Source organism: Rhododendron vialii, chromosome 10a (assembly GCF_030253575.1).
Source record: "Rhododendron vialii isolate Sample 1 chromosome 10a, ASM3025357v1".
Taxonomy (NCBI): domain Eukaryota; kingdom Viridiplantae; phylum Streptophyta; class Magnoliopsida; order Ericales; family Ericaceae; genus Rhododendron; species Rhododendron vialii.
Window position 1 is genome coordinate 35420170 of NC_080566.1, and position 14156 is coordinate 35434325.

The following is a 14156-nucleotide window of genomic DNA, read 5'->3' on the forward strand; positions in this document are numbered from 1 at the left end:
AAATTTGGGCTGAAAGAAAAATTAGGCCCAATTTTATTTTTGATAATTAATTTATGTTAAAAATAATAATTTTATTTTTTAAAAACTTTGAAGCTAAAATTATTTCAAGTGAAAATAATTCACTTCTTTAAAATAGGTTCTCAATAATTACTAAAGGAAAAAGATACCATCATTATCATAATGTAATAAAAAGTCAAGTTAAGGCATTTTTTATAGGATTTTTAAAGTGTTTCATATTTGTAGCCAATTTTTTTTAATTTTTTTTTTGAAATATTGTGATGTTTAATATTTTTCACAACATCTTTAATTGCATATTGAACTTTCACATAAATGGTCCAACTAAAAGGAATAGCGAAGTCAATCATCTGTATTAATAAGTAGAAAACACTAACAAAAAAAGTTAATGGGTGATCAAGAGAATGATGGTGATGAGATAAATTTACCAATACATTTTAGGTTATGTGTAAAAGACAACAATATTTAGGACGTGCTATTTATTTTTTGGTCAATAGACGTACTACTAGTGTTTTGTGAATTAGTGCAAGCATCCGAATTACAAATAACTAATACTCATATTTGATAATGTAATCGATTACAAGTATTATCAATACCAATCAATTACGTAATTGAAACCGCAAAGAAATATAATCTATCCTGTAATCAATTATTTGTGTTATTCAGAACAATTGATTTTTAAATCTATTGCAATGTTTTTTTTAACTTATTTCGCAATTGATTAGAGGACTTACTGAAATTAGCAAATCGATTGAGTAATCGACTTCACATTATTACCCAATCATACTCAATTCAATTACAAAATCGATTATATTGTCTAATCGATTATATAATAGAATTGATTACATATTCGATTATGATGTCTAATCAAATATGTAATCAATTGCAAAATGTCTAATCAAATATGTAATCAATTGCAAAATCAATTACTATATATTTGATTATAATGTCTAATCAATTGAAAAATCAATTATAAAGTCTAATCGATTATGGAATTGAACATTCACATAATAGATTACATATTTGATTAACTACCGTTCAAAAAAAAAAATTGATCAAGTAATCGATTGCACAATTGATTATAGAAAAGTTATGAAATGGATTAAAATGTTACGATTCCATAGTGAAAATGTTACGAACTAAAAAATGTTATGATTTTTTTTTATAAAGTTATAAAATACACAAAAATGTTATGATTCTAAAAATGTTATGAATCTGTTGCTAAAAAGTTACAATTCATTCGTAAAAGTTACGATATGCACTAAAAGGTTGTGATTTGTAAGAAAAATGTTATGAATCAAAAGTTACGAATTTTTGGTATAAAAGTTACGATAGACCTAAAATGTTATGAATGACCGGTTCAGCAGGTAATTTTTTATGAGGTGGCACAATATGAACCACACAATAGGTGCATATTATATGCACCTTAAAGGGTGTGTGTATTGAAGATTTCCCCGAACATAAATCACGCCAATGATCAATTTATCTAATATTAGGTGGATTGATTTCAGAATACATTTGCCTTTAAGAAAAAATGAGGTAGCAACACTAGATTGGGGGAGTATATATTTTTTAAGATAAATATGTTCAACGACATCAAGTCAACTAGACTTTTGACGTAGTTGAAGTTCTCAATAGCTCTAGAATGTGAATGATTTCAGACGTGGATCGAAAATTGTAGTCGTACATGTTCCAATTGAATTCCGTGTTTTCTTTATCTTCTCTTAGATTTGTTCGATAACTGATATAACCAACCCTGTTTTCGCTAAATTACAAGTTGTAAACTAAAACTTTTTTGTTTTGTCCATATTCAATTTTTTTTCCACGTTTATTAGTTTATGCCAAAATTTAAGTATTCTTGGTTTTGGTCTCGACGAGAGAAATCAGAAAAGTAAAAAATTATGGATTTTACACAAGTATTTTTGAAAATATCTAAGAAAAAGCTCAAAAAGCTAATCAGACAATAATACATCCTCCATAAAAGTTTTTTTTTTTAATCTTCTAACACATAAAAGTTTGGTGCAAAAAATTTGAATATGGACAAAACAAAAAAGTTATAATCTACAACTTGTAATTTACCAGAAATGGGGCTTAATACCAGAGATTCGAAGTATTTTTTTTTGTCCAAAATAATAGCATGTGATAATGTAGACCCAAGAAACAAAACATCAAGAGAAAACTTTATCCCCAAATAAGGGATCAAAAAACCAAAGAGGGGGGGATTGAGTCGGTCCATAGACTACACCAAACTCCAACTAAGCCCATCGCTCCAAACAGACAGAGCACTGCAGAAAACAATCAAAAATATCCACAGGAGTGAGAGAAGCCCCACAAACGAGTAGAAATCTCATGCAGGGGACACCAAAGAAGAGAACCAGAAAAAAAAAAAGAGAAAAATCGATAGCAAAACCAGATAGAGTCCGTCGTACTGGAGCAGACTTCATCCACCAACCTAGATCTTCCTCTCCGTCAGGGGAAGGACGCCTCCGGCGACCATGATTTGCAAAGCACTACCTCCAACAACCGTCAGACTACAAGGCGGAAAAGGCGTAAGAAGGGTGGCGGACGGTGGTTTGAGGAAGAGGAGGATGAGGGTGAAGGGGGAATGAGAGAAAAGCTCCGAGAACTAGGATCCGGAGATGGAAAAATCCCACAAGGAGGAGAAATCACTCCCCTCCTGTCACCCATTGGGGCGTAAAACCCTAGGGGAGGGGAGGGAAGGAGATGGAAGGCGGCAACTTCTTTAAGGTTAGAGAGAGAAAGTGCATGCTGCAAAAGGGTTGTGAATTGATTTCAGTCTCTCAATGCCGGGAAAAAACGCACATGCCTCTAAATTAACCCAACAAGTAAACATTGTTGGAAAATTTCCAAAATTAGTGAATAAAATCGAGGCATTCAAAGGGTCTTCTGAGATAACAAAGAAGGGCTCCTTTGGGCTCATTGAATCTACAAATTAGTGCGCGGCTATTGAAGAAACTTGATAATGTGCATGGAAAAAAATCTCCAATGCAACGGTTATTTGTAAGGACCTTTTACATGGTTTGAGTCCAATGTATTTATAGGTCTCATTCCATGAGAGAGAGACGTTATGGAAAACCATTGCATTGATGGTGACCAAAGCATGACACTTAGGAGTTCACACCCTCTTAAGATCTCATGTTAGAAATCTCTCAGATACTATCTGTTGGGAACGTGTATGAAAGATTGAGTCCCACATCGGATAAATAGAAAAAGAGTTGGACCTTAATATACAATTGGATGGCTCACCACTTATAAGGCTTAGCCTTTTAAGTGGATATGGGTCATTCAATGTATATTGGGTTCAGGCGATGTGGTGTGGATTTTGTGGATACTCCCCAATGGATTAGGCCTGCGCGCACACGGAAGACCTCAGGCGGATCAGACTCCCAACAATTGGTATTAAAGCAGGGTTGAAGAAGAGGGTCACCGAAAAAATTACGGGTTCGATTTCTGAAAAAAAAAGTTGCTCACAAACCTCGTGTTTTGTCACCCAAGATGGCTCGGGAGCCACTTGATCGCAGCGGGCGGAGTCAGCGGCGGGCAGACAGGCTGTTTTGAAAAGCCTGAGGTCATGGATGATCAAAGACGAGTTTTGAGCACTGGGTTGTGTTCACCTCGAGGAGAGGATCACGGATTAGGGTATCACGTCACCGGAGGAGCTCGGAGGTGGCGGCAATGGCCGCTCGAAGGTGGCGGCGAGTTGGCGGAGGTGCGGTTGAAGGGCGGCCCATACAAGGAGTGGCAGATGTGATGAAGACCTATCATCGGGAGTTGCAGTTGTGATTTGGGCTGCATGAGGATGATGATGGGCAACTGATACATGCTTGTGGAGAGTACAGACAGATAGAGCTGATGTTTGGTACTAGACAAGCAGTATGAGTTTTTTGTGACAGTGAACAGATGAAGCAACAGTTGCGGAGACACAAAGGAAGGGCACTGGAGTACGAGGAGTCATGACCTGAGATGTACAGGAGTGTCGGTTACCGAATCAGATTGTGTGTGGAATAGTCTGCAGACGGCGAGCAACTGGTTATTTGGGAGATGTTCACTGGAGCTCCGGACAGAGGAATGGAGATGGAGACTAGAGATGCATCGCTGGGATCTCTTCCTTTGTGGATTTTGTGATTGAATTCTCTCTATGGTATGCGGCTGCATGAGAATGAGAGATGAAGTCACGGATTGCATCCTGGTAAGGATGCGGGCACTTCAGTCAAGGGGGTGCGAGCACTCTATTGAGGGGGTGCTAAATATCGGCGGAGTTGTCAGTATTGCAGCCGGACAGCGCTGCGGGTTTAGCTTTGGAAGATCTAGTCTTGCAAAGAGACATTCAGTCAGGCAGGAGTACTTCGGTGAGGGGGTGCTGGCAGTTAGAGTTGGAGTGACACAGGCGCTTTGCTAGAGAGGCTGGACGGATGCAACAATTACCCACTCTGGGTGGAGGGGGTGATTGTTAGGGTCCACCCATAGTGGTGGGGTTATTTTGTGTAACACCCTTAGTGTCGGGTGTTGAGCGTATTTACCATTGGAGTCCCTTATATATAGTTGTAAACCTTATTAGGGTTAGTGTGTGACATAATGTGAGGGAGAGGGTGAGGCGAGCGTGGGGGGGCCGGTTTGTGGCCTCCCGGAGAGAAATCGGCATGTGGTTCCCGGAGAGTTTTTTCATCTTTATTATATATTATGTGAATATAAAATCAAAGAGAGTTTTTCTCTTAAATCATTGTGTGGTTTGTGTGCATGGTGTCCCTCAAGGTCCTAAACAATTTCCCTATCAGCCGCAGCTCTCCCTCTCTTTTATATGTTTGTTGCTGTGTAAAACCTATGAGAGGAGAGAGACCAACTTTGCCAATACTGGGCCCTCATCTTCCACGTGCCAACCCAAAGATTTAAGAGCTGTGCTACGTGCACAGCAGGCTGTGCACAGCGACCTTTTTCTCCTGCCTCGGGTTACGCAAAGATGATCGGAGCCGCTCATTTTGTTCAAAATATGTTGTTTAAGGTCTCTGTAAAAAATGAGCTTCGTTCGATATCATTAGAGATTCTGAAGTGATTTTGGGTGTTTTGTTAACGCCTCTAATGATATCGAACGAAGCTCATTTTTTACAGAGACCTTAAACAACATATTTTGAACAAAATGAGCGGCTCCGATCATCTTTGTGCGACCCGAGGCGGGAGAAAACGGGATCTGTGCACAGCTGCTGTGCACAGCATGCTGTGCACGTAGCTTTTCTGAAGATTTAATTGCTGGCCCATCAATGAAAATATGCAATTGCCTTTAACTTGCACCACATGCAAACCCACATCGATATACTCCGAAGTTCCATTATGTTGGAATTTTGATTGCCTGTTTTTCATCATCCAATATAAGTTTAATCAAGTCTCAGGATCAATTGGATCGGCATCAACTTGGGGTAAAATATGAATTGTGCTTTTAGCTCCAATTGTTAACTATCGGCTCCAAGAGTCCTAAAACACAATTAACAAGTATCAAACCCAAAATAAAGCGATAAATGGACATAACAAGTTTAAGTTATGGGGCGTAAATAGACGTATTTACGCACCTATCACATCCCCCAACTTACACTTTGCTAGTCCCTAGCAAAGAAAAGAAAAGAAAAGAAAAGAAAGCAACTAACTAAGGGATAGATCTTTTAAACACCCAGGTGGCCCCGGTAGGACGAGTGAAGTCTCGTGAGGATTTTCAGCAGTGATCACCCACAAAACACCGCAGATCCCTTTACTTGGAACCCAAAAACTTGCAATGCGACTCATTGATATACCAATGCCAAGAATATAGCATATGCGAAAATAGTTCTGGAGGCTATCAAAACATAGAAATAAATCATGGCATCCAAGCTTAGCGTGTGTGAGCAAGGACCTTAACCACAAGTGAATCACAACCAAGTACTCTCTCCGAACCGAGTCTCGACTTCAATTCTCACCATGTCATGCACTCAACAAAAGAAAAAGCTTGAAACAAGGTGCATTTAATAAACTCTCAATGTGTGCGGGCGAAAATTATGCAATATGAAACCAAAGTACCCCGCACAGTTAGACACGAAAAGAAAGCTTTTTAAAGTAGACACACGATCTCATGAAAGGAATGTCAAGCATTAAAGCCTATCGATCCATCAATCCACAACTCATTGCCCCTAAGATCAAATAGAACTTCTATTCGATTATATTGTTAGGTAAGGAAAAGTATTTCTAGGTCAGGGTAATACATAATCAAGTGTCCGAGAATAGGCCAAAATACATAGGGCAAATAATAATGTGCGTCCTCTTTCAACTCTTTTCAACTCCGCCATATCCCTCATATTCTTCACCCTTTACACAATTTCACGATAAAACAACTTGTTTCATTCTTGCAACAAGTATATTAGTGTATTCCTTCTTCTTTTTTCTTTTCTTTTTTATTCAAATTACAACCTCTCTTTTTTTAGCATGGGAAAAAACACCGCAACTCGAGTACAACATTCTCGAATGTACTTATTCTATTCTCTTCAAAAATTAACCTTCACATCATTAGCTTGTCATTCTCACGACACAATATGGTTGATGAAGCTTAACAAGAAAAAGACTCACGTAAGAGGCTCAATGTGGCTCACAAGAGATAAGTGTTTATGAAAAAAAAACGAACCAGCTCAAAGCACAAAAATGGCCTACTATCATCTCCTAAGGGCAATACAACTATGTAACTTTCCATTCCCAAAGGAAGAAATAATAGGCATGCAATAAGTCTCAATACTTGACGACAAAGATAATGAGATCGACAACGATTAAGCCTTTTTTTTTTTTACCGACAAACGAAGAATTTATGTGACACCACTCCAAAGAAAGGTAAGGCACTAAAGCTCACATGGGCATAAGTCTCCACTAATCTAGCCATTGAAAGCACTAAAGTCACAATTCACAAGCAGTCAAGGTCCAAGAAATATGCAGTGCAAAGATACTACGAGTGTATGCCAGGATAAATTCTTATCGCTAAGCTAGCAAAAAGAACTACCATGCAATATAAATATTCAATGAATGCCCACAAATTCTCAGCATAAGCAACCAACAAGTAAACATTACAATCTCCAAGTCCGAAGTAGAAAGGATCCAATAAGTATTTTTTAAATTAAAATTTTTTTTTTAACAAAAAGCAAAGAACAAAGTGATCCCTCCCCCCAACTTGAACTATTCGATGTCCTCATTGAATACAAAAGAATAAAAATATAGGACATAAAAGAAAAAGAAGGGAAAGGTATCACCTTTGAACGGAGAACTATGCAAGAAATAACATAGTGGGAAGAAGACCCCCCAACTTGAACGAAACATCCTGCAATGTTAGTTCTCACAAAAATAAAATAAAAAATAAAAAATAAAAGTAGCTAATCTAAGAAAGAGAAAAGAAAAAAAAAATTATACAAAAAAAAAAATAATAATGACATTCACTCTCATCACGTGAAATCCAACCATTCATCACACTACGAAGATCAATCAAAATCAACATCTCACCCCACTTTAAGAACTCCGTTAAAAATTGAACGCGACCATACCACAAAACCAAATACTTAGAATATCTTAATTGCCTTAATCGCGTTTGAAATTTAAATTCTATCAATTGCATATTCCGAACCAAATTAACTTTCAAGTTGTTGATGAGTGTCAGAAAAAAAGGATGGTAAATTATATAAAAATTATCAACACCAAGAAAGTCAATTTGTTCTAACGTGATAATCTCTTGCAATGGTGGACGCTCAACAGGAGTGATGACATCCACATTTATGGCTACGGATATTTGATCATCAAGAACAACTGGGCTTTGCACAATTATTGGCAACGACTCCCCAGGAGTCGTGTCATGAAAATCCATCTCAAGTGTACTAGAATGCTCTCAAGAAGATAGTTGCACTTCAGGTAAACCAACTTTTTCGTTAGTTACAAGTGACTCTATTGTTTCATCTTCCAATACACAAGAATTAATCACTTGAAAATTTTCAATTTGATTGCAAGAAAGAGAATCAGCTAATTGATCAAAATAAGGCGGCTCTATTTCCTCTTTTTCCCTCACATCATAATTGGTAATCTCAGAACTTTCAGTCAACTCACAAAATTGAAGCTTTTGGGTTAATTCATCTAAGAAATTCCAAGCCTCTTCAGGATTTTTATCCAGGAATTCATCAGTGGACCTAAAATCCACCTAGCATGGCTTAAGATTTAAACTACGGCAAAAGATAACCAAAAGACTGCCAAACTCACAACTAAAACTCGACCAAGAGAATACGACAAATTTAAATCGCTCCCAACACTGTGACAAAGGCTCATCATCTTGTTGATAGAAATCTGATAGTTCTTGTAACAGAATATGAGTCTCATATGATGGATTGAAAGTTTTGAAAAACTGTATTACAATCTCATTTCATGTCAATATTGGACTCAAAAAATTAAACCAATCTTGAGCACTATCATGCAAAGATGCTGGGAATACATGTAACAGAGCCAATTCATTGTTAGCAAAAGCTTTCTCAAGGTCATGAACATGCGAAAAAGGATTTTCTGAGGCCAAACCATAAAATATAGGAAGTGACACTGAACAATCAAATTGGTTTGCATAACTTTCATACCATCTTGCAAAATGGGACTTTTTTTTTCTTTTAAACAATAAAATAAAGAACTAAAAAGAAAACAAATAAAAAAATAACAACCCGAATTTTTAACACACGTTATCGTCCCCGACAACGGCGCCAAAAATGCTTGAAAATTTTCTAGACCTAAAATTAGTGGGTTGCCCCAAGCGTAGGGCGGAGACCGACGTAGCACAATATCCGGTAAGACCAGAGTCGAATCCACAGAGACGGTGATGTGTGCTGACTAAAAACTCGAGTTGTTACTTATTTAAACTGGCTCTTAGATAGCCATCCCTTGTCTTTTTAGTTGATTAATTAACTAATACTAACAGATAACTTGCTCAAATAATAAAAAAAAGAGGCACGGTCGTTGGGAATCCGGCGCTCGCTACCCAATCAGAATTCACTCGCTTTCAAAGTTTTAAAAACGGTTAAATTTAGAGAGAATTGGAAACTCCAAAGGATGCGAATCCTAAGGTTGCCGGTCCTGTACACAGTGGCAAACAGGTTTTGGTCCCTTGTTCCCGCTCACATGAGCCCTGGCAATGCTTCAAATTCGTCCAACGGATGTAGTTTTCACCAACTAAATTATTTAATTAAATTAATGTGCGAAAAATTGCCAGACGAATTCTAATTGGGTTGCGGCGCGCCTTTACCGAGCGACCAAACCTCAGAAAAACTATTCACTCATTATAAAAAATAAAAGGAATAAAACTCTAGTTTGAATCATGCTTCTATTACTCAAGATATAAAATAAACACAGGATCTAAACCAAGCAAAAATAAACATACAACTTTTATTAAGAACATAAATTAAAACGAATTACCTCAATACGAGTAATTAAACAAAGCTTCAATTAACTGGAAAAGAAAAGAAATTCGGAACAAAAACAATATCAACGAAAAGAATCGGCAGCCCCATCCTCTTGATCTCGGCAGCAGTAGCCTTGTCAAAGCTGCTGTTTTTTTTTCCCTTTTTTTTTTCCCGGCCCCGAAGACCCGTCCAAAAGCTGTTGTCTTCACATCTCAACAATCTCCCACTTTAAGTCATGATCAGAGATCCAGCCAATCATCAACTATCATTAACACCACCAGCACCCAGCCTCCCACTCAAGCTTGGAGACCCACAGAAGCTGAACAAGACTTCAGCTTCTCCACAGTAACCACCTTCGTAAACATGTCTGCCGGATTATCCCTTGTGTGAATCTTCTTCAAAGTGAACTGCCCATCCTCCAACAAAGAGCGAATAAAGTGATACTTTATGTCAATATGCTTGGTCCTCGAATGAAAAGCTGCATTCTTTGCCAGATGTATATGACTCAGACAGACGGGACAATACTGAAATTGAAGGATGTTAGACATGTGCCTAGTTTAACAAGGAATCTTATTTCGATGGGTCAGTTGTCAGAGGGTGGAGTGGTCACATCGTTTACCTCAAACGCTTGGAAGATGAGCAAAGGGGCACTGGTTGTGGCTCGCGGTAAAAAGGAAGAAACCCTATGTGTATCTTTGGGTATTTACTGTAGCATTGCAGTGGCAGCATCAGCGGTTGATTGTACTACGTGGCATCGTAGGCTGGGTCACATAAGCGAAAAGGGGATGAAAGTAATGTTGTCAAAGGGGAAATTGCCGGGTTGTAAGTCGCTGGACTTGGACTTCTGTGAGGATTGCATCTTCGGGAAACAGAGAAAAGTTAGCTTTACAAAGGTGGCAAGAACTCTAAAATCAGAGAAGTTGGAGCTGGTTCATACAGACGTGTGGGACCATCTCAGGTATCTTCTCTTGGTAGCTCACGTTATTTTGTTACTTTCATTGATGACGCTACTAGAAAATTATGGGTTTATTTTCTCAAGCATAAATCTGATGTGTTTGGTGTTTTCAAGAATTGGAAAGCATTAGTTGAGAATGAAACAGGAAAGAAATTGAAGTGTCTGAAATCTGATAATGGCGGCGAGTATTGTGATGGTGAGTTTGAGGCTTATTGTGCTGCAAATGGGATTCGAAGATTGAAAACGATCCCGAAGAAGCCAAGGAAAAATGGAGTTGTTGAGCGCATGAATAAGACGATCCTAGAGCGCGCAAGGAGCATGAGGCTACATGCTGGGTACCAAAGCAATTCTGGGCTGACGAAGTAAATACCGCGTATTTGATCAACAGGGGACCTTCAGTTCCTTTGAACAATGGATTGCCGGAGGAGACTTGGTCAGGTAAAGAGGTAAATTTATCCCATTTACGAGTATTTGGTTGCATGGCCTATATGCATATTGAATAGAGTGATAGGGGTAAACTTGATGCTAAGTCTCGAAAGTGCGTGTTCATAGGCTATGGTACTGATAGTTATGGGTATAGGCTATATGATTTTGAAAATCAAAAAACACGCAGGAGTATGGATGTGATATTTAATGAGTCTATTTTGTATAGAAATAGACAGAATCAACCTGAGGAGGCTAATGAAAATTCAAACTTTGTAGAGTTTGAGGGGATCCCTGACAGTAATGTCTCACAGCCTCAGGATATTAATATACAACCTACTCCACAGGCAGATCCACAAACTCCTCCACTCAGGAGGTCTACACATACCGTTAAACCACCAATGCGTTATTCTCCTACTTTACACTATTTGTTGTTAACTGATAGTGGTGAACCAGAATGTTTTAAGGAAGCATTACAGGTGGAGGCCAGGGGAGAGTGGGAGCGAGCAATGGATGATGAGATGGATTCTCTCTCATCAAACCAGACTTGGGACTTGGTTCAGTTGCCCAAGGGGAAGAGAGCTTTGCACAACAAATGGGTATACAGGTTTAAGGAAGAATCTGATGGGAGCAAACGGTACAAGGCGATGTTGGTAGTAAAGGGTTTTGAGCAGAAACCAGGTATTGACTACACCAAAATCTTTTCTCTTGTGGTAAAGATTTGTACTATCAGATGTGTCCTTAATATTGTAGTTGTTGAGCACTTGCACTTAGAGCAGTTAGATGTTAAAATTGCTTTCCTTCATGGGGATTTGGAGGAGGATATTTATATGCATCAGCCAGAAGATTTTGTTGTCAAAGGGAAAAAGGATCAGGTATGTAAGCTTCGAAAGAGTCTGTATGGATTAGAACAGGCGCCTAGGCAGTGGTATAAAAGGTTTGATACCTTTATGACAAATACGGGGTTCAGTAGATGTCATGGGGATCACTGTTGTTATTTTAAGAAGCTTGGCAAATCGTATCTCATACTTTTGTTGTATGTAGATGATATGCTTGTTGCAGATTCAAGCATGGATGAGATTGCTAATCTCAAGGCACAGCTGTCCAGGGTGTTTATAATGAAGGATTTGGGTTCTGCGAAGAAAATCCTTGGGATGCGAATCAGTAGGGACAGGATGAACCGGAAGTTGAATTGTCACAGGAGGAATATGTTGAAAAAGTGCTCAAAAGGTTCAACATGGAAGATGCTAAGCCTGTTAGCACACCGTTGGCAAGTCACTTCAAGCTTTCGAGGGAAAAAGGGGCAGTAACTGATGAAGAAAAGAACTACATGGCCAAAGTTCCATATGCCTCGGCGGTAGGCAGCTTGATGTATGCTATGGTTAGCATGAGGCTAGACATTGCTTAAGCAATGGGAGTTGTCAGCAGGTTTATGGAAAATCCAGGCAAGGAGCATTGGAAGGCAGTCAAGTGGATTTTGCGGTATCTGAGAGATACTTCTGATTTGGCTTTGTGTTTTAGAGGTTCTGATATTTGTTTGCAAGGATATGTGGATTCGGATTTAGCAGGGGAAATTGACAACAGGAAGAGCACTACTGAGTATGTTTTTACACTGGGGAATGCAGCAGTTGATTGGGTCTCGCGGTTACAGAAAATAATGACTATTTCCACATCAGAGACGGAGTATGTTGCAGCCACGGAGGCGTGCAAGGAGATAATATGGCTAAGGAGCTTCATGAAAGAGTTGGGTAAGGAATAGGACAATTGCAAATTGTTCAGCGATAGTCAGAGTGCAATACATCTGGCAAAGAATGCAGTTTTCATTCGAGGACCAAGCATATTGACATAAAGTATTACTTTATTCGCTCTTTGTTGGAGGATGGGCAGTTCACTTTGAAGAAGATTCACAAAAGGGATAATCCGGCAGACATGTTTACGAAGGTGGTTATTGTGGAGAAGCTTATGTGGGTCTCCAAGCTTGAGTGGGAGGTTGGGTGCTGGTGGTGTTAATGATAGTTGATGATTGGCTGGATCTCTGATCATGTCTTCAAGTGGGAGATTGTTGATATGTGAAGACAATTTTAGAGTTGTAGTAAAAAATGACTCGGAAGGTTTTGGGTCCCACCCAACGCAGGTTTTAGCGTTTTTTAGGGTTTTCTAGTATTAGCTTGCTTGCACGTATAAAAGCAAAGTTAGGGCTACCTCCTTTTGTAACTCTGATATATTTTCATCATAGTGAAACACCCCAGCACCCCGTGGACGTACGATTAAGCAATCAGCTTAAGTCGGAACCACGTAATCTCTGTGTCTTGTTCTTTTCTTATTTTATATTGTTTTCTGTTCTTGGTTTGTTCTTCGATTGTGTGCGTTTGCTTGTGGGTTTGAACGTTCGAATCCCCAACAAGTGGTATCAGAGCCGATGGCTGACGATCTTTGGGCGGACTCAAATCGATTTGGTGGACTTGCACGGGGACTCTCGGTGGAGCGAGAAAAATCCAAGGTGGCTCTTGATGGAGCAAGGATGCAGGCAAAGCGCTGCATGGAGGCTCTCGATGGAGTTAAGGGGTTGGCTCTCGATCGATGGAGTAGGTGCGGTGAAGTCCGGGGTTAAATCGGTGTTGGAGAATAAAGATCATGGATCAAGGGGGAGTCAAGAGGATCAAATCGAGGGGGAGCTAGGCCCAATGGATGATTCACACATGAAGGGGAGATTGTTGGGAACATATGTGAAAGATTGAGTCTCACATCGGATAAATAGAAAAAGAGTTGGACCTTAAGATACAATTGGATGGCTCACCACTTACAAGGCTTAGCCTTTTAAGTGGATATGGGTCATTCAATGTATATTAGGTTCAGGCGATGTGGTGTGGACTTTGTGGATACTCTCCAATGAATTGGGCCTGCGTGCACACGTAAGACCTCAGGCGGATCAGACTCCCAACACTATCAACTCAGAGCAATCCATGTGTGAGATTTTGTCCCACTAGCAGGCGACGGGATTGTTCCCTCGGAGATTACTAAAAATGTGCGTAAACTGGTCCAGTAATTATCACATATTTAAAAGAAAAAAAAGAGTTTGATTTCGAGAGATAGTGGAACGGAGAATCAATTTTTTTGTCATAAAAACTAGCGTCCAGCATGTGCTACGTAAGGGCCAAATACTCTTCTCACTTATCATCAGTCGCCTCCACGATTACATTTGGGTTTTTTGAGCAAATTAACTCAAATATTTTACCTTGGTATAATGTTTTGGTTTATTAGAATTGACCAATTTAGTCTATCGGTTGCCTTTTTATTTATGGCATACTTCACTTCAA